This window comes from Myodes glareolus, chromosome 26 (assembly GCF_982192425.1).
Source record: "Myodes glareolus chromosome 26, mMyoGla1.1, whole genome shotgun sequence".
Taxonomy (NCBI): domain Eukaryota; kingdom Metazoa; phylum Chordata; class Mammalia; order Rodentia; family Cricetidae; genus Myodes; species Myodes glareolus.
In genome coordinates this window covers 42,832,876-42,857,318 of record NC_142051.1, presented here as the reverse complement: position 1 = coordinate 42,857,318, position 24,443 = coordinate 42,832,876, and the positions used below count along the sequence as shown (strand labels likewise).

At 46.7% G+C, this 24,443-nt stretch overlaps 1 protein-coding gene and 1 long non-coding RNA gene across 6 annotated transcripts in view; one reads left to right on the top strand and one right to left on the bottom strand.

Moving 5' to 3' along the window:
• Positions 1-1,826: 1,826 nt before the first annotated feature.
• LOC148117792 (uncharacterized) lies at positions 1,827-3,856 on the bottom strand. Its single transcript, XR_015736775.1, has 2 exons — positions 3,744-3,856; positions 1,827-2,651 (listed from the first exon to the last, which is right to left on the bottom strand). It is a non-coding gene; the product is annotated as an uncharacterized LOC148117792 (long non-coding RNA).
• A 106-nt stretch (positions 3,857-3,962) lies between these two features.
• The window catches only part of Slc41a2 (solute carrier family 41 member 2), a 74,618-nt gene continuing 54,137 nt past the window's right edge, over positions 3,963-24,443 (top strand). Inside the window, exons 1-2 of one of the 5 annotated variants that reach the window (XM_087902103.1) lie at positions 15,727-15,914; positions 24,099-24,302. The gene's annotated coding sequence lies outside the window, so the exon portion shown is untranslated. Of the gene's footprint in view, positions 4,098-4,484; positions 4,631-12,822; positions 12,953-15,726; positions 15,915-24,098; positions 24,303-24,443 lie in introns of those variants that run through there. The other 4 variants (XM_085683329.2, XM_048418887.3, XM_048418889.3 and 1 more) reach the window with 4 other exon arrangements.

Sequence of the window (24,443 nt, the reverse complement as noted above, 5' to 3'; positions counted from 1 at the left end):
CCCCCATCGATCCTTAATCCGGAAAATCCCTCACAGTTTTGTCAAGAGGTAAACCTGATGGAGACATCTTGTGGTTCCCTCTCCTCGGATGACCCTAGTTTGTGTCAAGCTGACCTAACACCCAACAACTAACAAGCATACCAGACTAGCTAGAACAGCAGGCTTCAGGTTTGTTCAGAGGCCCTGTCTCAGAAAATAGGCTGTAAAGGGCCACTTATGCCCATGTGCCCGTGCACACACATGCAATACATAAAGAAAAAATAAGTCGTGACATTTGTAGAAGGTGAATGCTACTTTAAATCACGCGTTAACACCAAATAAAATAGACCAAATCCTGCATGCTTTAGCTCAAATGAGATCTGTATGTCACAGATGTGTGTGTACAAAGATGTGCTCGTGTGTGTACACAAACTTCTCAGAATCTACCACAAGGCTTAGCCGACCTCTAGCCCCCTGGACAGCTAACTATACAGCTGGGAATGCTCTGAGATTATATCTGAGAGGGATTTACCTGCTGTGCTGGAGCCCAGTGCTCTGATGGTCCACATTTATTGGTAAACACATTGCTTTGTGAGTTTCTGTTCCTTATTGACTACAGAAATTTATGGAACCCCTTCTAGGGTTGAACATGCTGTTTAAGGAAATAGATGGGTGCTCACTAGGTCATGGTAACTCATATTTGACTCTTTGTTGTCTGTGGATGGAAGTTTCTGTCCTGCCCGGTCCCACAGTCATTCAGTTCCAAATAAACACACAGAGGCTTATGTTAATTATAAATTGTTTGGCCTATTATTTCGAGATTATTAACTCTTTTAACTTAAATTAACCCATAATTCTTATGTGTTTAGCCACGTTTCTTGGTACCTTTTCTCAGTAAGGCATTCTCATCTTGCTTCCTCTGCATCTGATTGGTGACTGATTCTCTGCCTTTCCTCTCCCCAGAATTCTGATTGTCCTGCCTAGACTTCCTGCCTGGCTGCTGGCCAATCAGCATTTATTAAACTAATACGAGTGACAGGTCTTTACAGCGTACAAGAGCCTCATCCCACAGTCATTGTCTGTCCGAACTTTTCATTCCCTGGGCTCAGATTAAATGCCATTTCTTCAAGGAGCGCTCCCTTACCCCACAGGAGATGGCCCGTGTCCGGTGTCCACCACGCTCTGCCATCATCATCACTGCTGACCTGCAGCTCCATGCTACTTGCTTCTGCTTTGCATCCAGAGTTACCAGGAGTTAGGCAAAGGATGAGATGGGAATGTCCCTGCCTTTGTGCGCTGGGAGCTATGGGGAGTAGGGGACACGGGATGGACGGACAGACACAGACTGTCTGACAGATGACCCCAGAGTTCAGTGAGTTATTTTCAGGATGAGAACTTGATTTCCACTTGAGCTGGAAGTTCCAAGTTGAAGCTCACACACTTAACTTAAAACATCCCCACCAGACACGGCATACAGAACCGAGAGTACAAGCAGAAGCTGCCGTCCACAGTCAGCTGTGGGCACCCTTGAAACCTCCAGCTTTCTCGGGGGAAAAAAAGGCAGTGTTTCTGTTTGGTTGGTTTTTTTTATTTTTTTGAGACAGGGTTTCTCTGTAACAGCCCTGGCTATCGTGGAACTCACTGTGTATAGACCAGGCTGTCCTTGAACTCACAGCGTTTCTTCTGTTCTTCTGCCTCCTCCTCCTCTGTCCTGGGATTAATGGAGCGTGCCACCACGGTCCTGCTCCCTAGAGGTGTTTTTTGAGTGGAAACTTTTTTAAGAGATTTTGTGAGCCAGGGAGACACACTTAGCTCTTAGACTTTCTGACAGTTTTTGGAGGAGCTAATTACCTTCTGGTAAGACATAGTTGTGGTGGTCTGAATAAAAATGGCCCCCATAGGCCCACAGGGAGTGGCACTATTGGGGGTGTGGCCCTCTTGGAGCAAGTGTCAGTGGGGGCCGGCTTTGGGGTCTCAGAAGCTCAAACCACGCCCAACGTGATCTGGATGTAGAAATCTCAGCTCTTTTATTAACACCATTTCTGCCTGCACACCTGCTTCCTGACGTGGTGATAATGGACTAAACCTCTGAACTGTAAGCAGCCTCACTTAAATGTTTTCCTTTATTAGAGTTGCGGTGGTCATGGTGTCTCTTCACAGCAATAAAACCCTGACTTAAGACTGTAGTTAAAACAAAGACATCTGGAAACGCCGGAGAATCGCTGACTTTACCATGTCCAAGGGCAGAACTACAACCATTTAAGGGTTTTAATTGGCTTCTGAGTGTAAAACGGGGCCGTGTGTTATGCCACAGAACAGAGTGAGCACTCCAGCGGGGTAGGTGGACGTGTCTCTCTCAGACACAAGGGGCTGAAGAAAGGGGAAGCAAGAAGCCTTTCCCCGGTAAGGCAGATGGGGAAACAACAGAAGAATCGACATCAGGTCGCCTGTGGGTGCGCGCGCCTAAGGGGTGAGGCCGAGGCGGCTTCATAAGCAGTTCAAACAGCTGTTTCTGGGAAAGCGCCACCAACAGCTTCAGTTTGTGGTAAGCGACTCCATTTTGGGGTTTAGCACAGAACCGTAAACCAAAATAATGACTTCCTGTTGACGTCTCCTCAGCGCCCATATTCTTCGCAGTGATGCTTCCACTCCTGACGGTATTTTAACATTTTCTGAAGATTTAAAATTTTATTTTAAATTATCGTATATGTGTGTAGGAGTTGGGTATGCGCTTGTGGGTGCAGATGCCTATGGAAGCCAGAAGAGGGCTTTGGGTCCAGAGGAACTGGAGTTGTAGGTGTGTTGTGGGAGGGGCTGTGGAGGTGGATGCCGGGAATTGATCTTGAGTGCTCTACAGGAGCAGTGCCCACTCTTAACGGGGAATCCATTTTCTAGCCTTAAATCCCACCACCAGTACTCTAAAATCCTCAGAAGGCATTCTAGAGCAGGCACAGTGGCACATACTTGTCATTCTGGAACAGGAAGGGTTTGAGGCCAGGTTGGAGAATGGTGGTCTCCGCTTTTAATCCCAGCATTGAGAGGCAGAGGGAGGCGGATCACGCTGAGTTCCAGGCCAGTCAGAGCTACACAATGAGACTGTCTCAAAAGACAAAAATAAGTTTAAGGACAGTCTGGGCTGCACGGAGACTTTGTCGACTTTGGTTTTGTTTCCCTTTTTTTTTTTTTTTTTTGTTCGTTGAGACAGGGTTTCCCTGTGTAGCTTCGGAGCCTGTCCTGGAACTCTGTAGACCAGGCTGGCCTCGAATGTGAGCTTGACTGAGATCCGGCTGCCTCTGCCTCCCGAGTGCAACCATTTAAGACAAGGTCTCACTAAGTAACCCTGGCTCCCTGGCTTTACTGGAACCTGCTAAATAGAGAAGACTGGACTTGAACTCACTGAAAACCACCTGCTTCTGGGATAAAGGCAGGTGCCACCATACCCAAGCCTGAGGTGGGGGGGAGTAGGAGAGGGAGGAAAGGAGGGAGAGAGGGAGGGAGGGAGAGGGAGGGAGGGAGGGAGAGAGGGAGAGAGAGAGAGAGAGAGAGAGAGAGAGAGAGAGAGAGAGAGAGAGACTGCGACTCTGCAGATGGCCAAGAATCATTCAGAAGCTCCCTTAGGGGTCAAAGTTAAGTTCAAGGTCTGAGTTAACTCAGAAGAAAAACAAGGATAAATCGGCCAGTGTTCACCTAAAAAGCCGCTAAAGCACCGCTGTCCCAGGATCAAACTGAGCAGCTTTCCCCTGTAGTGTCCTGGGCTCACACACCTTTGTGGGGTGGGGTGGTGGAGTCCCACCAGCTGAATCGCATATAATAGGTATCTAACAAGCAGTCATTGAAGCAGCTCCCGGTTTCCCTTGGCAGATCCTGGCTCAAGTCTACCTCGACTACCAGACACGAGCGTGGGCAAACCGAAAGGCTCGGCTGGGCAGCGCCCGTGCACTTGGCTCTGACCCCGCCAGGCGCTAGGAGGGCGTGACGCTGCCCGCACGTCTCCTCCCCGTCCTTTGGCCTCCGAGAATCGCGCAACGACTCCCTCGTATTCGGTTGGATTTCGGTCGAATCCTGATCGGCAAGGAACGCGAACCGGACCCCGCAGAGGCCCCGGGGCGGACGGAGCGGTGAGCCAAGGATGTGCGGGTTGGGATGCGGCCCGGAGGATGCGCGGGGCAGCCTGAGCCTACGCTGTCAGCGGGATCCGGAGTGGGTGGGCGGGCGAGCCGGTAGCGGGACAGTGGCCGCCGGGGCGCGGCCGCGGATCCGGGTAGCGGCCGGGCGGCCACATCAGCGGCGTTCGGCGGGCTCGGCCGGCTGCGCGCGTGCGCGGGGTGGGGCGGGGCGCGGCGCGCGAGTGGCCGCGGGCGTCGGGCGGCTGTCAGCGGCGGCGAGGAGGCGCGGCGGGTCCGCGGGGCTGGGCCGGGAGGACTGACTCCGGGGGCGTCGCCGCTCTGGGGCTCGGTGCGGGCGGCCAAGGAGGGAGCCGTGGCTAGGTGTCGGAAGGGCGGCCGAGCTGCCTGCCGGGCGTTGGAACCCAGGCCGGTGGGACCCGAGGCCGCCCCGACTCTGCCCAGCCCTGCTCGCCGCTGCCCTCGGGCTCTGCGCCCGGCTCCGCAGGCCACGGTGACCGGCGGCGCGCGCCCGGGGATGGAGGAAGGTGAGCTCGGATGCAGATGCTGGGAGGCGGCTATGCTCACCCCTGGAGCCTGCTGCTGGGCTCCGCAGCGTCCCACCCCGTTCTTGGCTATACGAGAGTACAATATGTCTCAATTTGAGAAGCCTCGGGGTCCATTTATGGCGAGAGCCTGCATGTTTGTATGTGTTACTTACATTAGGTATAATACACCTATGTCCTCTTTTTTGTAAATGGGCATTTAGGTTGACCTATACATCAAGTGGCTTTTTCTAGATTTGCAAGTGCCACCACTATCTAGATTTTTTTCCCCTGTAATCTCCAAAAGAAACCCCTTACCTGTACCTGTTAGTTGCAATCCATACCCTCGCTATATCAGCCCATTGGCAACCACTAGCCTTTCTGTTCCTATGCATTCCCCTTTGGGGACGCTAATGAAATCATACGGTATTTGTGGTTCCCCACCTCCTCCGTTTAAAGACAAGATTTTGGCTCTTCCCTTAGGGGAGCAGTCTTGCTGTATAGTTCAGGCTAATCTGAATTTGCGCTCGTCTTGCCTCAACTTCCCAAGTGGTGAGATCACAGGCTTTTGCCACACCCAGCTAGTGTGTGTGTGTGTGTGTGTGTATGTTTTGTCTGACTTCCTCACTTAGCCTCATGTTTTCAAAGCTCATTCATGTTGTAGCTAGTGTGTGTGTGTGTTCTGTACTTTCTTTTAGTTGAATGAATATTTGGATATGGTCACTACCAATTCATTCACTAGTTAATGAAATTGCATGTTTTCAACTTTTTAGCCATTAGATATAATGCTGCTAGAACATTTGTGGATGTGTGTTTTCAATACCTAGGTGTGGAATTGCTCAGCGCTTAACTTTTTAAAGAAACTTTTAAGCTTTAATCAAAGCTGTTGCCGCGTTTTATACTCCCACCAAACACTGTGTGAAAGTTGCAATTGCCTTAAATAACAACACTTGTCATTTTTGTTTATTTTTATTTTTTTATTTTTTTTTTTAGCCACCATAGTGGATGTGATATCTCATTGTGGGTTTTTTTGTTTGTTTTTTTTTTGTTGTTGTTGTTGTTGTTTTTGTCTTCGAGATAGGCTTTTTCCTAGCTTTGGAGCCTGTCCTGAAACTGCCACTTATAGACCAGGCTGGCCTTGAACTCTGCTTTTAAAGACACACCACCACTGCCCAGCTATATCTCATTGTGGTTTTAATTTGCTTTTCACACCAGGAATTAAGAACTGTTTTTCCTCCAGGCGGTGGTGGCACCTGCCTTTAACCCCAGCACTTGGGAGGCAGAAGCAGGTGGATCTCTGTGAGTCTGAGGCCACCTGGTCTACAAGAGCTAGTTCCAGGACAGGCACCAAAGCTACAGAGAAACCCTGACTCAAAAAAAAAAAAAGTCTTTGCTATGCTTATTGGCCAAGTGTGTACCTGTTTTAGAGAAATGCTTGATGAGTGCCTCTGCCCCTAGTTTTGCTTTTGTTATTTTCTTTTTGTTGCTATGGTTGTGGCTAAGCCAGCCACAATTAAATGTTTATTCATATATAGGAAAAATTCTAGATTTTAGATTGGTACTGGTTAAACTTGTGTAAAAATTGATCAAGTGGCATGTGAATCTTTCAGAAAACCCATTACCTGGTAATTCTTGGGCATTTTATTGTCCTTTTTTTGTTTTTAGTTTTTGGCTTTCTTGAGAAAAGTCATAGGAGGTGTGGTACTGGGTTCTGATGAGATTTTAGCTGCTGTTTTCCTATATCCTGTGTTAACATGAGAAAGTTTCACTAACTACAAGTAATTTATGCTGAATAATGATCAAGTTACTCAAACAGAATTTCATGTGTGTCTCAGTACAGTGAAAGGTCTTTTTTTCACGTTCAGTCTGTATAGTTTCTTTTGCAGTTATAATACATGTGAATGCTAGATAACTTGTTTGCTTTTTGAGGTAAAGTCTCTCTCATTCTGTAGCCCTGGCTGGCCTGGAACTCAGTGTGTAGACCAAGCTGGCCTTGAATGTACAGCAATCCTCCTGCCTCTGCTTCCCAAGTGCCGGGATTCCAGGCGTGCACTGGCCTGGAGGTTAAGAGCCACCTGGAGCTGAATGACGGCAGCTGTGCTTTCTGCATGGTTGATTGCTGGCTGAGTGTACAGATCCAGCCTCAGGTCTTTCTTTCAAAAGTTCCTAAAAGAGATGACATTTCTCCAAACTCAAGTTCTTTTGTTTCCTATTGATCCAATTACTGCTAAAGAAAAAAAAATTAATGAAACTTGCTGTATGGTGAAGAAGAACTATATTCAAGACCATTGCAGCCATAACAATGGGTTTGGCACTGAGGAGAAAGATTGGGATTAATCCTGAATGGGCTGTGGCTAAACAAGAATTTATAGGGAAAGAGCAGGGGCAGGGCAGTGTATAGATTAGTAGTAAGAGGAAGAGGGTCCAGCGAGGGGGCTGGGTAAGTCATCTTAAAGACAAGCCTGGGCTCTGGGACACCGTGGGGAAGGACACTGTGGACATGGACCCACCTCCATCTCGTACCTGGGAGGGCATTCTAATCAAACTGGCTTGGCAAGGTTCTTTGCTAACGATGAAATTTGTGAGCTGTCTGGGAGACTCAGGAAACCGAATAGTTTGGTCATACAAGGGATCTGTTACTGCTGAAACAGACGCTACCCCATTTCAGGAGCTTTCTAGAGAAGGTTAAGATTTCCGAGGCAGAATAGCGGAGAGTCACGGACAGAAAGGGCATGAGGACAGCCAGATCCCACTTTTCAACCTATAACTTACAGAGCAAATAATCTTGAACTGTTTTATGCTTCACTGCCTTTGGGAGAAACCAGCTGACAATGTCAATATGTAACCTCCGTGTCTTCGCTTGATTGACCTAACGAGCTTTAACACTGGACGTATAAGCATCGATCTGTTATTGATTGTTCCCCACACGCCCCGTAGATGCTCCCCTCTTTGCTCCCTGCAGTTCTAGTACCACTTGCTGAGAAAGGTTCTCCGTAGGCTGGGCATGGTGGTACATGCCTGTGACTTCAGCATTGGATCGCTTGTGAGTTTAAGGTCAGCCAGAGTTATCTAGTGAAACTGGTTACAAAGAAAACCCCCAAACCAAATTGTCTGGAAGTAGATGACATTGAAAACTGACAGGTTTGGGGGAATCGATCCCTGGTTGTTTTTGTTTTTTGTTTTGTTTTTGAGACAGGTCTCTCTTATATTACTCTGGCTGTCCTGGAACTGGGTGTGTAGACAAGGGCTCCTAGAACTCATCTTGTAGACCAGGCTGGCCTTGAACCCCCAAAGATTCACCTGCCTTCTTCCTAATGCTGGGATTAAAGGTACACACCACCACTTATACCTCAGCCCCTGGGAAATGATGGTCTGAGTTGACTTTTTATGTAGTGGACTTCTAGGGAGCCTCTCATCTCTGTGAAATTACTGTAGTTAAGCTTATTTACCTTAAATATACATAACAATGAACATAGATAATCTCTGTATACATGTATAATGTGTGGTGTGTGTATAGATATGCACATAGGAATGGGTAGAACGGTCTATTTTGATTTTTAAATGTTCATATTTAAGAGTGTTTTGCCTGCAGGTGTGTATGCATCACATGCATGCCTGGTTCCTGCAGGAACCACACCCCCTAGTGGTTGTGAGCGGCCGTACAGGTCAGAAAGAGCTACTAACCACCAAGCCGTCTCTCTGGCTCCATCTATTTTAACTTTAATGTGCGTGGATTTAGTCACATTCCTTTCTTCATGACCAGTTACTAAGGAAATAGAAACTCTGAGTTAAGGAGGGACAGGACAGGTAAGTTTTGAAGACTGTCTTAGCCAGGCTTGGGAAGCAGAGGCAGAAGGATCACTCTGAATTTGAGGTCAGCCTGGTCTGTATAGTGAGTTCAAGGATAGCCAGGCTATGTGGAGAGATCCTGTCTCAAACAAGAAACAAAGAAAAGAAAATTAAAATTACAGAAAGAATGTTCTAGAGATTTGGGTAAAGCCTGCTATATTTCAGGAATCATAGTTTGGAAGATGAAGAGAGAAGCAGGAATGAGTAGAACGTAAGATTGTAGTAAGTACAGAGATTTGACGCTGAAAAAAATGTTTAAGTAGAGAAATGGGAGTCTCTTCTTTCCTAATTCAGTTCTCGTTCTTTTCCCCAAGGTCTAGTCATTAGTTGCTACTTTTTAATATATATTCTTAAAGACTTACTTTTGACTAGACTTAGACATAGAAGAGCCCAGTGAGGGCAGCCTATGTCTCCTGGCAATCTGTTCCTGGCGTTTGTCTTTGACTTCATATTCGTTCTCTCTCTTGTCTTTTTTTTCTTTTTTTCTTCAATACAGGGTTTCTCTATGTAGCCCTGGCTCTCCCGGAACTCACTCTGTAGACCAGGCTGACCTCAGACTCACAGAGATCCACCTGCCTCTGCTTCCTAAGTGTGCTGGGGATTAAAGGCATGCGCCACCACTGTCTGGCTTTCCTTCATTCTCTTGGCCATAAGTTTAGTGTATTCTTCAGCTTCCCGCTTGTTTTTCTTAGTGTGTTGCTTCTCCAGAGCAATATGTCAGTGTTTGTGTTGCAGGATACTGGAAGAAACAGAACCCTGAGTCTTGGGTGCCATAACCTGGGCTTCTTACCTTCTTCATTTAAGGGCTTCCTGACAACATATTGGCAGACATCATCTTCAGAGAGACTAAAGGCTTTTAGATCTTGCCGGCTCTTCTGAGCCCCAACATAGAGGCGAGGTCCAGGAGTATTCTTCTCTTCTTGCAACAACCAAGTTGAGAGTACTTAGCTTGCCATCCACAATGCATCCTTGAATCCACTGTGCTTCTTCTCTCCAGTGCTCTTTGGTCTGTAACAAGAACACCCCCCGCTGAACAGCAGGCACCCTTTGCCATGGGTGCGGACACCTTGCTCAATGGGAAAACCTCGTCTGTCATTCCTGCCGCTGATAACGGACCATATACCCCTAACACTCTTCACCCAGCATCAACCATGACTTCTGTGGGTGCGTGATTTCTCATCCAACTCAATGGGTTTCTAACGGTTTTGTGGTTGGGAAGGGGGTAGGCACCTCAGTCAAGACGTGGCTGACTGCCTAGGAAGTGCCATGAGAAAGAGACTTCTTTGTGAGACAGCCTCTGTCTTCCTAGTGCCAGGACTAAGGGTGTGTGTGGCTACGCAGGGTCCAGGCCTTCTTTCTCTCACCTCACTTCTTCACAGTGAGCTCTCCTAAGACCCACAGTAAGTCTAGGGTTGCTCTCCTTCATGGTGGGGTTTTTCAATATGCAACGTACCACTCTCTCTCGAGAACCTAGTGAAGTGGAGGCCAGGCCCGAGAGTATGATGCAGTGGTAATGTGTTTGCCAGCTTGAAGGCACAGGTCCCAGCACCTGGGATTGACACCAGATCTTCAGCAGCAGCAGCAGCAGAAGCTGAGGTCAAGCAGGGCATGGTGGAGATGCCTACAGTCGCAGCTGCTCTGGAGGCTGAGGCTTACGGTTCCTGAGTTCACCATCCCATCCAGGGAGAACAATTGTGATTGGGCTCAAGGAGTCAGATGAGACTTAAAATCTGATAAAAATAATCTAAGATTCATTTCTGGTAAAGCCAGACTAGAGAACTAAGCTTAAATCCACACTTGGTTTCTTCTTCCTTTTTTAATTTTTTTTTTATTTTTGGTGTATATGTGCATGTGGTTTGAGCATGTGCCGGTGCGGTTGTACAACAGGTGTCTTGCTCTGTTGCTCATTACCTTATATCCCTTGAAAGAGGGTCTCTCATTGAACCCCAGCATCAGCCGACTGAAGTGTTAGTCTAAATAATCTTAATCAATAAAGAGTCAGGAGTCAAATATTGGGAGATAAACCTGGAAGGTCAGAGAACCAGGGGGCAGCCACCAGTTGCTCCCTTCTTCTCTTGTTCCTCAATTAAAAAAAAACGGCTGAGATCCTGTTTCCACCCCACCTCATCACCTGTCTCCACTTCCTGAGTGCTGGGTTTAAGGTGTGCGCCACCACCTCCTGGCTTCTGTGGTTAACTAGTGGCTAGCTCTGCCCTCTGATCTCCAGGCAAGCTTTATTTGTCAGAACATAAATAAAATATCACACACCAGCCGGCAGGTAGCAAGCCCTGGCCATCATCCTCTCCTGCCCTCCACAGGACTGGGGTTACAGGGACAGATGTGGCCACATCTGACTTTTTGACATGGGTACCTGGGATTCAAACTCAGGGCCTCACGCTTGCGTAAGAAATGTGTCCTTTTGCTCAGGGAACTGTTTCTCCAGTCCCGGGTCACGTCTACTTACTCGGATGAAATTGTAGTGTCTGAAAAACTTGAGGAAGAAAAGCCCTGGGCTCTCCTGAGCTTAACTGATGGGAGTCGGGTGGAAAGGAGGGAGAGGCAGGCAGACATCCCTCTCTGAGTTTGAGGCCAGCCAGCAGCAGGCTCCAGGCCAGTCAGGGCTACACTGACATTATGTTTCCGTATAGAAAAGCAGAAGACAAGACTGTGTTGTACACAGACACTGCCAGACCCTAAGGGTTCAGGGGTTATGGGGATTTAGTCAGCCTTCTGAAGGAATTCGGGTTTATCTTCGAGGAAATAGGATGGCACTGAATCTAATCAGGTCCTGTCGTCCTTTGTCCTTCTCAACTCACTCGTCCACCTCCAATTTCTGGCTGGTGATCCAGGTCTTCCAGCATCCGGTTCCCATTGTTTTTGCCACTAGAGCCCGTTTCATAAAGTTCCTTGTTTGCCTTCCCCTCTCTGATCCAAGATGGGGAAGGTCTGAGCACAGACTCGCTTCTGCCTTCTCAGATGGCATCTGGTAACCAGTATAATGCCTGGTGCACAGTAGGGACTGAACACATGTTTGTAACCATTCAGTACCTGGTGCACAGTAGGGACTGAACACACGTTTGTAAGCAGTCAGTGCCTGGTGCACAGTAGGAATGAACACATGTTCATCGAGTTTCGTGTTAGACGTTTATTACCCTGTTATTTGAAATATACACAGTGAGCCTACTACGCTGGCTCGTTTCTGTAAGTCCAGAACTTGGAGAGACTGAGGCAGGAGGCTTGTCATGAGTTTGAGGGCAGCCTGGGCTACAGAGTGAGACCTTTTCTCAAAAACAGAAACAAAATAAAGGGGGCCAGGGAATATCTCCACAGGTAAAGTCTCTGCCACCAAGCCTGACAACCTGAGTTAGATCCCCAGAACCTAACAGTGGCTAGAGAGAACTGACCCCTTGTAAGTAGTTCCCTGACCTCCACACTCGTGATGGGATACACACGCATTCAGAGACATACACACACACATATATATACACACACACAAATAAATATCAAACCAAAAAAAAACAACAACAACAAAAAAAACACAATGGAACCAAAAGCGTCACAGACCTAGAATTCCGGCACAGAAGGCAGAGGAGGTAGAATGGCTCCAGACTCCAGGTTGGCCTTGTGTTTTCAGGAAGTTCCAGGCTAGCCTGGGCTACATGCTAAGATGCTGTCTCAAACAAACAAATGTAAAGCAACAACAACAAAAGACAAAAGAGGGGACCATTTCCCAGTAGCAGGAACGGCTTTGCTGTTTCTGGTTATACTGTCTTGGAAAAAAACGGTTTTATTAGATTTTTTTTCTCAGATGAAATACTAGGGTTAGAACTAAATTCACTTCTTTAAAAGATAATCGGCCAAAGTTTTCTCTTACAGTAAAACACAAGTAGAGAGAGAATGGGGGAAGGTGCTGGGTATGGCGAGCTCTCGGGCAGGCCCAGCCTTTGGAAGCAGGCAGAGCAGGAGTTCAGGCCAGCCTGGTACACCCCCAAAGCCTGTCTCAACACACCAGCAGCAACAGCAGACAACAATACAAGCAGTAAGTCTGGATTTTTGCTTAGAAGTGAGAAGACTGGAACAGGTTGCCGGCAGGAGCAGGCATTCTGAGTACTAACAAAGGCAGCTTTGTACAGACGCTGGGTACAAAGGGAGTGAGGTGGGTTAAAGTGTATCAATCACCAGAGTCAACCGAAGGGGTTTCCCTCTTACAGGTAGTGAAATGAGGGCATTCATATGCCCCGCAGAACGTGTGGGGAAGAATCGGATGATGTTGCTTTGTTCCCAGAGAACGTTTCTGCGGTCACAGGACTGTGACATCACAGAACTGGAGCAAGAAACCGTGCTGGAAGGAAAGATTCCTTTGCTGTCTGGTCTGGGAACTGGGAAGAAGTTCTGAAGGTTCCATGAGAAGTAGAGAGATTTCAGTTCACACTCGGTATCGGTAGATTTTTGAGGTGTTGAAACTTGGCCAGTTTTGTAAGTAACTTTGACGGAGAAATATTTCAGGCTGTACAGTTAGAATCAAACTTTCATAATATGCAAATGGCTTTACAATATTCATTGAACTAAATTGAAATGGTGAACATGTATGGATTTTGTTTTTGTTTTCCGAGACAGGGTTTCTCTGTAGTTTTGGAGCCTGTCCTGGAACTAGCGCTTGTAGACCAGGCTGGCCTCAAACTCACAGAGATCCGCCTGCCTCTGCCTCCCGAGTGCTGGGAGCAAAGGTGTACGCCACCACCGCCTGGCACATGTATAGATTTTTTAATTGTGCTTATCTACGTGCGTGTGTGCGTGTGTGTGTGTGTGTGTGTGTATGTGCGTGCGTGCGTGCGTGCATGTGTGCGTGCGTGTGTGCGTGTGTGTGTGTGTGGTGTCCCCTGGGCACAAGTGGAGGAACTGAGGACAACTTGCAGGTGTTGGTCTTCGCTTTACACCTTGTGGGCCTTGACAACCAGACTCAGTTCTTCAGGCACGGTGGCAAACGCCCTTATCCACCGGGCCGTCACACTGGCCCCGTGTAATTATCCTAAAGTAATTTCAGACGTTGGAAAGTACTGTGCACAAACTTGCTCATTTTCTTTGCAGTGTAATTTAGTCAGGAGAGTCGGCTCTAGGGAAATGATTCATTCCAACGGGCAGGCCTTTGAAGGGATTTGGTCTGCTTCCCTCTCCCACGTGGGTAGATGTTTTGAGCACTTAGATGTCTCTTCTGGCTGGGAGTTCCAGGTCTTCTCTTGATGGTGATGACCACTTGATGTTTGGTCCTGGGAACCTGTGACTTAGACCGCTCCACTCTCTGTGAGTGGCTTTCTGTCTGTCTGCCACTGTATCCCCCCTCTCCTCGTCCTCCTCTCCTCCCACCCCCCGTTTCTTTGAGTCTTACCTGTTCTTTGAAGTTTTTAGTCTGCTTGGCGGGCACATGTGGTCAAGTCCTGGGGAATACATGGAACTGTATGAAAAGCTCATAGACTGGGAAAGAGCTGAGCAAACGGGTGTGGGGAACAGGTACTATAGTCTTCCTGCTATGGCATGCATATCTGGGTTGTCAGGAAACATTTCTGCATTTATTGCTTAGTAGGCGATAATACCAAGGGAGTTCACCTGGGAACCAGGACACTCCATACCCTTGGCCTATCTATCTGCTGGCTTCAGGATTATCCGGAACACCTGCCCCGGCTTCCATGTCACCAGCTGACTGGTCAGAAAGCCCTGAATAGTCCACCGTCCTTACCTTACTAACCTGCTAACTATGGCAATATTACTTAGACCCCTTGTGACTCAATTTCTCAAGTGTAAATTATGAATATATAGCAAGAGCATTTTGAGGCCTGCTTGGGAAATTTCCAAGATTGCTTGAGCTACACAGCAGGACCCTGTCTTAAAAGCATTTTTATAGTAATTTTAAAAATTATTTCAAAAACTAAGTTAGAGATCTCTATTTTGTAGCTTTCCTACATTAGCAATATTTCTTTCTAGAGCCCCAGGCTTCCACCCAGTGTAACTGAGTGGGAGAGCGTGTTCTTTGCGTGTTCCTATGTACACATTCCCCAAACAGTCAAACAGTCTAAAAGACCGCTATGGTTCCTCAATGGCTAACACTGTTCGGTAGATGTATGTACGACAGCCCCCACCCCAGGTTTTTTTGTTTGTTTTTTCAGGCAGGGTTTGAACCCAGGACATGCTAGGCAAGTACTACATCCCCATTGTGTTTTTAGACACATCTGATCATGTATCACAAGGTGACCGGACCTCGTACCCAGCCTGGGCTACCCACAAATTCGTGACCCTCCTGACTTGAACTTCTGGGTGCTGGGTGGTTCCCAGGCTTGGGACTCAATCCCAGTCAGAACTGAACCTCCCGTCTCGCTTACAAACATATTCTGGTAAAGGCTGGTCTGCATTCCCCGGATCTGCTCTCGTTTTTGCAATCTCTGGACCTGAGAGCAGGGTGCCAAGGGTGGTTGTCTCCTGAGAGCTCACTCACAGGGAAACGGTTTTCTTTCTCTGTAACTCTTTATTTGCATTGCAGATAACCTGTGTGTCAAAACAGAAAGACAATAAAGAATGCTAGGCTGTAGACATAGGGAGTGGATGTTTTTAATATGTTCTTTGGCAGTTTCATACATGTATGTACTACTTCACAGTTGCTGTCACTCTCGGCCCCCTCCTTTCCCTGTCACCCCCCGGCCTCTTCCTTACTAATCCCTTTTCTGCATTCATGTCTTTTTGTTTCATCTGCGTCTCTCAGGGTTTGTTCAGTGCGTCTGTGTGGCCATGGGACTGGAAATATCCATTGGAGCTGAGGTGGGGGAGTTTTGACAGTGAATGGGTACACAACCTAAGACCATGGCTCCTCCTCCCAGAGCCTGTCCGTCAGTAATAGTTCACCAATAAGGGGCAGGATCCATGAGCCCCTCCCCGATCCTCGACTGACTGTTGAACCTGTCCTGTGCAGGCCCCCTGTAAGGGAAATGGTCTTACTTTCCATCTTGAGTTGTGCTGGGAACCCTTCGACCAAGGGTGTCACATTTTTGTTTTCCTTGGCTTGTTTGGTTTTTATCTGATTTCAACTGATAGGTAACTAAGAAATACTCAGCCTTGACCAAAGGTAGAGAAGAGATTTGATTGCCAGAGGAAAGATAAGAAACGCTGGGTCATTATTTCAATTTGATGCCAAGATAATTGAGTAACCAGACACCACACCGGCTCCCTATAATTGGCCTAATCAGCATGTAGACGTTTCTAGTGAGTTTGAGCACTAGAGCTGATGGCAGAGGGAATGCATAGCTGCTGGGGTGGTGTGAGGTCTGGTCTCCCCCCTCCCAGGGTGCCGCTGTGAAAGTGTCCCCGCTTGGGAAGGTGATGCTGCTTGTCTGAGTTAGACCTGCCTCCGCATAGGAGCCGTCCCAAGTCCCTCATTCCACTGTCTAAGGAGGTGAGGCACTTCCGTGCAGGGGTTTCATCCCGTGGGAGGGAGTCCTGCTTGCTCAGGACGGAAAATGAGAAGGGGCTCTCGGTGGACTAGAAGTGCCGAATAGGTGTTTGGACTATGAAAGTGGCAGGCATGACTGTGTTCATTTTTTCAGCTAGCCTAGAGAACACTGGAATTCACCTAGACACTTTCAGACAGGTCTATGTAATTCTCTGTGGGACATTTTAGGTCTTAAAGTAGAGGATAAAACTTTACATGGAGCAAGTAATTTTTTCATAAAGAGACAGCTTTGTTTCTTGTTTAAACTTCGTTATGTTGGCTTTGTCCTCCCCCTCCCTCCCTCCCTCCCTCCCTCCCTCTTCCTCCCTCCCTCCCTCCCTCTCTCCCTCCCTCTCCCTGTCTCCCTCCCCCGCCCCACCTCTCTCCCTCCCTCTCCCTCTCTCCCTCCCCGCCCCACTCTCTCTCCCATTCTGTACTCTGACTTGTTGATATCTTTTCTGTTCTAGGCCATTCAGGAAGCTTTTATTTTACCTCTCAGTTGAATTATACAATGAGTCAGTGCAGGTTTTCAGTTAGTTTCAGAAGTGGGTTTGCGCTGAATAAATATGAACCGGGGGGGGGGTTGGTATGTGATAAAGGCATATTAAGTGTGTGTCGTATGGGTTACCAGTAACAACCGATTCTTACCGGAATGCTGGTGAACTGCTGTCTCTTAGTTTCTACCCATGTCTGTTCAGGGTGCTGGAGAGATGGCGAGGAAATGTGAGTCATGTTATTCTTGAGGTGTGCAATGTTATCACCTTGTAAGAACTATTGATTTTAAGTTTTTTTTTTAGTCAGTTTCACAGATGTATACAATACATACTATTGTTATTTATATTTTATCTGATCTGTAGCTCTGGTTGACTTGGAACTCATTTCTGTGGCCCAGACTGACCTCAATCTTATGGGCGATCTACTTGAGTACTGGGATTACAGGTGTAAGCGATTACACCTGGCTAAATGTTAGTTTTAAAAAAGTAGTATAGTTGGCAACCAGGGTGCGCTCTCTCTCTCTCTCTCTCTCTCTCTCTCTCTATATATATATATATATATATATATATATATATATATACAAACAAAAAATAGACGTATAGAATCAGTAGTAGAAAAAAAATAGCAACAGCAATTTCTTAGATGAATAAGTCAGTTGTGAGCTTTGTGCTTCAGCTGTGGCTGGAAGTTTCCCTTCTACTGAAGTGAAAAACAGATGTTCTGACTTTCATTATAGAAAAGCAAAACAATCCAGTTTTCAGCATGATGTACTGACATGCCTTCAATTTTAACTCAGGAGGCAGAGGCAGGAGAATGAGAGGGCCAAAGGCGTCCATGGAGATTGTAAGCCAACTTGGGCTACATGAGATCTTGTCTCAAAAATTGAGCTCACCAGGTTTACTGTTACATTCTTTTAATCCTGGAACTCAGAAGGCAGATCTCTGAGTTCAAGGCCAGCCAGGGCTAGATAGTGAGATCCCCATCTCAAAAATCAAAACAGGGCTGTAGAAGGCTCGGTTGTTAAGAGTGGGTGCTCCCTCCCAGAAGATTAGCTTTGGTTCCCATAACACACTTTGGGGACTGGAGAGATGGCTCAGAGGTTAAGAACACTGGCTGCTCTTCCAGAGGTCCTGTGTTCAGTTCCTAGCAACCACGTGGCTGACAACCATCTGTAATGAGATCTGGTGCCCTCTTTTGGCCTGAAGGCATATGTGCAGGCAGAACACTGTATTAGTAATAAATTGTGTGCGAATCCTCATGATTGCTTGCTTGCTCATCTCTCTTTCTTTGGCCTTTTTAAGAGATGATTTGCCTATTTTTAATTTGTGTGCTTTGGTGTTTTGCCTGCATGTATGTCAGAGTGATGGTGTCTGATGCCCTGAGGCTGGTGACAGACAGCTGTGAGCTGCCGTGTGAGTGCTGAGAATTGAGCCTGGCTCCCCTGGAAGAGCAGGCAGTGTTCTTAACTGCTGAGCCACCTCTCCAGCCCTCTTTGTTTTGAGTCAGGGTCTCCCTATGTCATCCCAGCTGGCCTTGAACTCACAGAAATCTGCCTTTCCCGCCCTAGTGCTAGGATTAAAGGTTGTTGTCACTGCACCCAGTCCTGCTTCTTTTATTAAAAACCTGCTTTTATATATAATTTAGATGATTCTTCACATTTCAGTTGGTTGTTTTGACAGGGCTAGATATAATCTAGCAGAGGGTGCTGGGTGGAATACTAGTCACTCGGTCCTCATTCTGTGGACACAGATGTATTTATTCTGCCAGCGTTTTCTTAGTAAATATGGGGTGGTCTAAGAGTTGATTGTGTTAGTTGATCTGTTGACTTTATTTAGTTATTTTTGAGCTGGGTTTTATTTGAAGCTCAGTTTAGGCTTGAAGTTTTCATCCCCCCTCCACCTAGTACGGGGATTTCAGGCCCACCTGTCATCACCCCTCCCATCCTTTAAGAGGGGGAGTTTGCTATGTTGCCCATGATGGCCTTGAACTCTGGTCTCTCTCCACCAGAGTAACAGATCACAGGTCCTCAGCTTTCAACATGTTTTGGTGTATTTGCACTCCAGGTTCTACGTATATTTCTTTTTTATATTTTTGGTTGTGAGCCTTGCTTTAATGGCTGAGCCATCTTTTCTTTTTAAGAACTCTCTCTCTCTCTCTCTCTCTCTCTCTCTCTCTCTCTGTGTGTGTGTGTGGGGGGGGGGAGAGACAGAGAGACAGAGACAGACAGAGACAGAGAGAATGAGATTATGATCATGAGAATCAAATTAGCTTCTCTGAGTCTCTGCATTTGAAAATTTCTATGAGATATAGTAAAGATTTAGCACAAGAAGACTTTGTTACCCCCACTATTATTTCTTTGGGCTTCAACACAGTTTTTACAAATGTTTAGCTTGCCTTTCAGCTATGCAGAGCTTAAGGGCTGCAGAATTTGATGCTATTTGACGATAGTCTGCCAGCATTGGCTGGCTGTTGAGTAGTGGCTGACTCAGTGCCTGAACCTTGTCAGGCTTCTGTCTGTGCAGTATCCAGAATGCCAGAGTATTGTATGGTGGCCAGTTGCTCTTTCATGCTTCTGGAATTTTCCCCAAGTTGTCAAGAAAGTTGACATCACTCCGAATTACCTAAGTCAAGCTTGTGAGTTCTTGGATGCAGTTTAGGTGGAAAGGTTCCAGATGACGCTAACAAAGTCAAGATTTTTCTTAGATGCCAGCTCTGTGCACTGTAGTGGCATTTCAATTGTATTTTAATAAATAAAGTTTGCCTGAGGATCTGGAAAGTAAAACAGTCTCACTGGTCAGCATTTTAGAGTGTGTGTGTATGTGTGTTTGTGAGCACATGGCTGCCCTGCGTGTGCATGTAATTGCGGATGCCCATGGGGGCTGGAAGCTAGAGAGGCATTGTGTTCTCCCGAAGCTATTATTACAGGCAGTTTGAGCTGCTTGATGTGGGTGTTGGAGCAGAACACTTTTTTTTTAATTGCACTTTAGAGGTAAACTTATATAAAGCTTATATATAAACTTATTATAAAATCAGGCAGGACAGTGTTTGGGGGAATATTAATTCTTATATTTCTGAGTACTTGTAAATCAGCTTAACAAAATAATGACAGGGTAAAGTATGTGAATTACTGTAACTTCTGTTTTTCACCTATATTCTTAGGGTAGCTGCTGACTCAGCCCCTCATTCTTTACATTTTTGCCCAGGAATAGTTTTTTTTTTCTTCTTGAGATGCAGAACCCAAAGAAAGTCATATATCTGCCCCGTCTTTGTACATTTCTAACATGGCCCATTTGAGACAACAGAAAGAGCACATTTGGAATGGCGGAGAAATTCTTCACGCCGCCATGGTGTTTGTTTTCCTACCGTTCTGGGGATCAGACCAAAGACCTTGTGCATTGTAGGCAGGCGCTCTACCACTGAGCTACACCCCAGCCCCATTTCTTAAGACATCTTGCTAAACTGCTCAACCTTAGTCTTGAACCATTAGTACTCTTGTGTTGTATGATGTTTTACTCTTTTGGCTTTTGGGGGACCCACCACCCAGCTCCCAAATAAATCACACACGGAGGCTTATTCTTAGGAGTGCCTGACCTTAGCTTGGCTTGTTTCTTGCCAGCTTTAAGTTATTCTGTTTACCATTTCCCTCTGGGTTTTTAATCTTTCTTATTTCTGTATATCTTACTTTCCTTCTTACTCCATGGCTGATTGAATGGCTGGTACCTGATCTTCATCTTCTCTTTCTCCTTCTCTTCCCTCCTTTTATACTCTCTACCTGCCGTCCCGCCTTTCCTTGCTCCTGCCTCATTATTGGTGGTTCAACTCTTTATTAGGACTGTCAGGTGTTTTAGACAGGTAAGGAATCACAGCTTCACAGAGTTAAACAAAGGCAGCATAAACAAAAGTAATACACCTAAAAGTGATTTCCCCAACACTCTTGTCTCGCCTCTTTAGTGCCTTGGATTACAGGTGTGGGGGCCACCATACCCGGTACACAGGAAGCTCAAGTTGCCTTTTGTCTCATAATTGGCAGTGGGAGACTAAATGGATACTTTTAACTATTACAAGTTATTAAAAAAATTGTATCCAGGCATGGTGGCATATGTCGTTAATCCTAGCACTCAGGAGGCAGAGGAATCAGCTCTATCTCTGTGAGTTTGAGGTCAGCCTGGTCTACAGAGTGAGTTCCAGGACAGCCAAGGCTGTTGTACAGAGAAGCCCTGTCTTGAACCCCTACCCCCAAAAAGTAAATATAAATGGGACCCTCTAGTGTTCACCTGCAATCCCAGTTTGGGAGGCAGAGGCAGGACTGTTGCTGCACTTTGGAAGTCTGCCTGGTCTATGTGAAGAGTTCCAGGCCAGCCACGACTGTATAATGAGATATTGTTTGAAAAAAAAAACAAATAAAAATTGTAAATAGTAAGTATGATATAATGGCTATTTTTAACTATCAGCTTTGCTTGGATTTGTAATCACCATGAAGACACATCTCGGGGTGTGGCTATGAAGACCTTTCCAGAAATGTTAAACTGAAGAAAGATGATAAACCCAGGATATGGGGGCAGACTTTTGTGGACTGGGTCAAATTAAGTGAAAAAGGAAATCAGGCCGAGTACTCTGTCTGCTTCTTGGCTGTGGCTCCGTGCGAGCACGCGCCTCAACTCCCGCTACTGTAGTGTGAGCATGCGCCCCATACTCCCGCCACCACCATCATGTTGTCCAGACTGTGACAGGCAAGCCCCTTCCTCCTTGAGCCGCTTTAGTCACATGTGTGGAGGGCGATGCTAACCGTGTTTTGGTCACTGTAATGTTTGCTGTTCTTTCCTCCCTGTGCATTAACCCAGGAGGCTTTCTTGAAGCGGCGTGTTTTCGTAGGGGCTTTGAGGCAAAAGTTCTGGGTATTGGGGGCCGTATGGAGGAAAGTACAGAAGGAACTTGGAAAGGGGATTGGATTGCAGGAGTCTGGGAATACAGTTCAGCTGATAGATTGCTTCCCTAGCATGGACAAGGACCTGTGTTCAGTTCAGGAGAACATGCGTGTGCGTACACACACACACACACACACACACACACACACACACACACACACACAGAGAGAGAGAGAGAGAGAGAGAGAGAGAGCGAGAGCGCACTGAAAGTAGAATTTGGTTGGTCTAAGTCATCTAGGAAACCATTGTAGGAAGTCCAATGGATAAGAATGATGAAATCAAAGGGTTAAAATGATAAATGGACTGGGCTTCGTGGTGTACACTTTTAATCCCAGCATGAATCCCAGGCAGATCTCTGCAAGTATTAAGATAGCCTGGTCTATGTAGTGAGTTCCTGGCTAGCCTGGGCCAAACAGTGAAACCTTGTCTTGGGAAGAGGAGGAGGGGAAGATCGAGTGAGGGACAAAGAAAGAGAAGAAGAAAGGAGGGAGGAAGAGAGAATGATTGATTGGTGGCGGCTTACATTTATTTTGATTTGGGTCGTTAAAGGTAAAGGGGGGCAGCCAGGACATTATTCTGCTCTTTGGGTGCTGCATAAAGCAAACTCACCAGAGCCAGTCCTTTAGAACCCCACAGAGTTAAGTACTTAGTGGTATTGTTAAAGGGTTAAGCAGATAATTTGTGTGCTATCAGGCAAGTTTAGTTTGGCAGGACCCTTCTGAAAGCCAAGTTGATAAAGAGAAAATGGAAGGAACAGAATGCATTCCTGCAGAGTAGCAGGAAGCAGAATGCACCAGGCCCCAAATACAGTCTTTTACCTTTTGAAAAGAAACAATGTTTACATTTGTCTATGATCTTATATAGGTACTAGACTTTTTCCATGATGCCTGCTAAATTAAAAAAGATCCCCGTTTAACCATGTAGTTTCTAGTAAACAGGTTTTTTTCTTTCTCTTTTATTTTATTTATTTTGGGGGGGGGGCGTTGAGACAGGGTTTGTCTGTGTAATAGCTCTAGCTATCCTGGAACTAGCTCTTGTAGACCAGGCTGGCCTTGAACTCACAGAGATCCGCCAGCCTCTACCTCAAGAGTGCTGGGATTAAAGGCGTGCATCACCAGTTTCAGCTTTTTAAAAATTTGGCGTTAATGCTACAGTTCTCATGGAGTTTCCTGTAACCCTAACTGCTCGATGTTTTTAACTTTCGAAACCTTTTATCGTCATCATCATCATTGTTGCTGTTGTTGCTATTATTATTGTTGTTTATGTGTAGATCAGAGGACAGTTGTGGAGTTGATTCTCCCCTTTAATATTTATGTGGATTCCAGGGGTTGAATTTAGTCTTCAGGGTTTGCACGGCCAGGCTGTCACTGTCACCCTCAGGTGGTGAGTCATCTGATCGGCCCAGGAAGTGCTTTTAACTTGGTAAAATTTCAGAAGAAATTGTCCTGGGCTTTGAGATTCAGATCTTTAGGAAGTGTTATTTTGAAGCTCTTGATGGTTGCCTGAAACCTTTAGTTTCTCAGTATGTGGGAGACGCTCTCCTAAAGGAAAGTAAGTAGCCATTTGGGGTCGGATCCGCTGAATCATTCCTCCTGGTGTGTGTGGCCGCTGCCTTTATTCCATCAGCCCAAATGAATCATGGTTAGACCTGCTGTCAGCGGAGATGAAGATGTGTCATCCCGAGTGTCCCGGAAACCATGGCAACAGGTGGAGCTCATCATCCACTGATAGGAAGGGAGCAATGTCCGGGTTCGTGGTAAGATCTGCCACAGCAGCTCATACTGGAGAATAAAGAGATTGGAGTTTCATCTTGTGAGTCTGAGCCTTTGTCTACATGCACGTATGCACCCTGTGCATGTGCCTGGTGTCCGGGGATCAGAAGAGGACATTGGATCCTCTGGGGCTGGTGTTCCAGGTGGTTGTGAGCAGCCCTGTTGGAATTGGGTTCTCTGCTGTCTGTTAACCATTGAGCCAGGTCTCTAGCCCCAAGCACCTTTGTAAGACATACACATGATTTGGAGAACAGTAGTAAATGCTTGCTAAGACCGTGAAACTTAAGCTCCGTCAGCAGTACCTGTGAAGGACTCCGGGCTTTATACCATTCTTCACACAGAATCATTCATTCTCTTGTGACTGAGTTGAATCCTCTCATGGATCTATCCATTGTATTCCTCTCCCCCTCCCCCTTCCACTCCTTCCCTTCCTCCTTCCCTCCTCCCCTCCCTCTCTTCCTCCCTCCCTTCCCCTCCCTCCTTCCCTGCCTTCCTCTCTCTCCTTCACTTCCTCCCTCCCTCTCTCCCTCCCTCCCACACTCTTTCTATCTCTCTTTCCATTCCCCTCTCCCTCCCTCTGTTCCTCTCTCTTTCCCTCCCTCCCTCCTCCCCTCCCCCCTCTTTTTTGTCATCTTGTCTTACACAGGGTCTTTCAGGGTATGTGCTTAGGGTGGGATTCTTAAGTGGTAGGGCTGTAGGGTGTGTGTACGGCTTCTGTTTTGGTAAATCACACCACGTTGTCTTCCACCGCTACCACCATTTCTACTTTGGCTGGTAGTAGTGTGTGCGTGTTCACTGTTTACACACTAGTTCACATTCATGTTTGGTCTCCAAGGGTAGATCAGATTATCGAGTGTCTTAGACAGAGCATCTCACACTTGATTGTGTATGCAAATCACCAGGGATATTAGCAAAAGCACAGTTTCTGATTTCTGTCCCTCCCCCTACCTCCTCAGCAGGGTTTCATTACCAATCCCTGGCTGTCCTGGAGCTTACTCTGTAGACCAACTTGGCCTCAAAGTCAAAGAGATCTGCTGGCCTTTGCCTCCAGAGTGATGGGAATAGAGATGTGAGCCACCCCGCCCTGCTTTTCTCTACTTGACGTCATCTGTGTCTGCGCCTGATTCTGGAGAATGAGGCAGGAGGATTACAAATTCAAGGTCTGTCTAGGCAACTAAGGGAGACTCTGCCTCAAAATGAAAAAGTAAAACCATCTGGGATGGTATCTCAGAGGGTGAATGCTTACACGGCTTGTCCGAAGCCCTGTGCTCAGTCCTCAGTGCCACAGAAAATAAAAACAT